Genomic DNA, 3205 nt, shown 5'->3' with positions numbered 1-3205 from the left:
CCTTAAATCCTGTGTGGTTTTTGTTTCTTTGTTTGTTTGTTGTTGTTGGAACTATTTACTTTTACCAGCAATTACGGAAACACTGTGGTCCACCCCCTCCTCCCTTGTAAGGGCTATTTCCTCCTCATGGGGTATCTCTAAAAATGCCGCTTCTGAGTAAAGACTCCTCAGAACCCTTGAAGCTCATTTTCTCTGTTGCCAAAGCGACTCTGTTATTTTGAAATTATATAGCACTTTCTATCTGGAAAGCTTTGTGAAGAAATACTTCCTTCTCCAAATGTCAATGGATATTAAATTATAGTCTCTGTTTTCCCCATCAGTGAAAAAGTGTTCACTTAAGTTTATCTTCAGATAAACTAATTTATGATTTATTAATGACGATATATTAGTAATTTGACCTGACGAGGCTATCAAAGGTGAAATAAGGGAAACTTTTTACGAGAAATTCTGAACTCTAAAGAATTACATTTTTGGTCTAGCCTGAAGGAGCTGCAGTAATATCTTGAAGGAACTGACACAAGCCATTGAAAAAGATTGGAAGTTTGGAACAATTGACATGGGGAATTTTTCTAAAAAGGCAGGCAATAGCCTCAGAAAAGGAGACTTGCTAAATGTACTGGGTAAAGACGGGGAATAATAGAATTGCCAAATTGTTGTTTTGAGGATATCAGGATAGGCTTAATCTGGAATTATTGGGTTTAAGTCTAACAAAAAAGGACAGAGTAACACCCAAGACTATTATTAGTGGTTTGCCAGCCTGAAGGGGTAAAAAAAAAAAAAAATGCTAACCTTAGGATGAATTGTTTAATTTTTACTTATAAGCTATACTATTCTTATGTAGAATAGTAGGTGCCATAAATCACAAACTGATATTTATTAAACAAAATCTGAACTTACTTGATCATTTAACTATCAAATGATTTACTGACTTTTCAAAAAGGACAACTTAAAATTGTCTTAGAAACTTTCACAAATGTTTTGAGAGACGGTGGAGATTTGCAGTGGATACTTGAAAATAATGTTAGGTAGTTTGGACAGGAAGGACATCCATGACATAAAGACTAAGATGAGAAAAGGCAGGAGCTAAAATCAGAGAACTATGGAAGTCATATTATAGATATTAGAAATATATTTCAATGATAGATCTGTTGGTACTTTATTTGAAAGTTCACAGAAAAATACTATATATTCTAAAATAGAAAAGTAGCTTGATTTAAGAGTTTGTTTTTTTTTTGTTTTTCGCAGCTGGCTGATAGGCTATTTAAGAGTCTTAATCAATGTTGTCATGTTGGATTGGCAGGGGTTGGATGAGGGAGTATTGGTTGTAGCTATTGCAGTTAGTCAAATATTAAGTTAATCCCACCTCCAAGTCTAGTTTTGTGGTTGTGGAAAAGTAAAGAAGAAATAGGTATGAGAGACCATGGTTGCAATTGAATGCATTTAAGCCAAGCTTTATATACCATTGGATTCAGATAGGTCTGGTATATATGATAGTGTTTAGGTCTACCAGAAGTCTATTTGAACGAAGAACTAAGGAGCTTTCTGATTGAAAACAACCTAAGAGAAGAAGGAGTCAACTGTGAGATATTAGAACTGAAAACAGACATTTGTCATCCTTGGGGAATAGTGATGCTGAATATACATCATGTTTGACACTGAGATTTGTCTCCTCTATGGGCTTGTGTTTTAAAGTAAAAGCTATTAGTTTTATTTAAAAGTCTCTAAGAACAGGAAACAACTCTACCTTTTATCCTTTAGCAGGACATGACACAAAAGGCAGAAAGAGGGATTTTCTTACAATTCAAAGCTTGAATGATCCTGGGATTTGAGTGCCTTACTGCAGCAGAAATGATGGTGCAAGGCTGAGAATGGTTCTCTGCAGAGGTTTCAATAGTAATGGGAGAGTGTGCTTGTACTCAGTAAGAAAGTTTGAGGGAAAAAGAGGGATATCAGCACAGGTGGCATATTAAGAAACATGATATAGTCTGAGTTGGGAGGAAAAGGATTTTGCAGGGGATTCGTCCTGCATTATGAAAAAAGAAAAACAGCAAATAAGACGTGAGTGATATTTTAATTGATATGAATTAGATACTGTGGTAGGTAGAAAAATGGCTCCCCAAAGATATCCAAATCCTAGTATCCTATGAATGTGTTATGTGGCAAAGAGGAAGTAAGATTGAATATGGAATTGATGTTGCAAGTCAGTTAATCCAGAAGATTACTTTGGATTATCCAAGTGGGACCAATATAATCATAGGGGCTTTTATAATGAAAGAAATATATACAAAAAGGAGAACTGGAGAGATGGCAGTATAAGGGAGCCAACCAGTCACTGTAGGCTTTGAAGATCGAAGAAGACCATGAGACAAAAATGTGGGCAGCTTCTAGAATCTGGACAATGCAAAAGAACACCAATTTTTCCCTAGAGCCATGAGAAAGAAATGTAGCCCTTCTGACATCTTGTTTTTTAGTTCAGTAAGGGCCATTTCTGGTTGTTCTTTTTTTTTTTTTTTTTTTTTTTTTTTTTCCGTGTCCGGCAATGGTTCGCAACCCTCAGTGTCACCCCCGTACCAGACCAGGACTGGCAACGGGATCGCAACCCTCAGCGTTGCCCCCACGCCTCGCTCAGCCAGTGAGCGGGAACCGGTCTGTATGTGGGATCCGAACCCTCGGCGGGAGCACCGCCGCACTTCCCAAGCGGCGCACTAGCGCAGTGCGCCACCGGGCCTGTAAGGGCCATTTCTGACTTCTGTTCTCCAGAACTGCAGGATAATAAATTCATGTCGTTTTAAGCCATCAAGTTTGTGTTGATTTGTTACAGCAGCAATAGGAAACTCATACAGATGTGAATTTATGGGAACTGATGTGACTGGTAAAGGAAATAGAAAAGTAAAACAAATATAAAAATCATTATTTTTTATTTAAATGGTCAATTGGGATAAAAACTCAATTGGGAATTGGCAATAGGGGCTGTTTTGCAAGAGAAGATAGTGAGATTCAACTAATTTATGTTGAATCTGAGGTAGGAGAACTATATGAAAGCATAAGATGAAAAAACAGATTTGGATATGGAAATTGTCTATACAGAAAAGCCATGAGAATGGAATATTATTCCAAAGAGTATTCTAGGTAAAAAAAATAATAGAAACTGTTGAGCTTTAGAGATTTTCAGACGTAGGGATAACTAAAGTTTTGAAAAAAAAAA

Source organism: Galeopterus variegatus, unplaced genomic scaffold (genome assembly GCF_000696425.1).
Source record: "Galeopterus variegatus unplaced genomic scaffold, G_variegatus-3.0.2 Scaffold6253, whole genome shotgun sequence".
Taxonomy (NCBI): domain Eukaryota; kingdom Metazoa; phylum Chordata; class Mammalia; order Dermoptera; family Cynocephalidae; genus Galeopterus; species Galeopterus variegatus.
The sequence above is the reverse complement of the archived record's forward strand: the minus strand, read 5'-3'. Positions refer to the sequence as shown.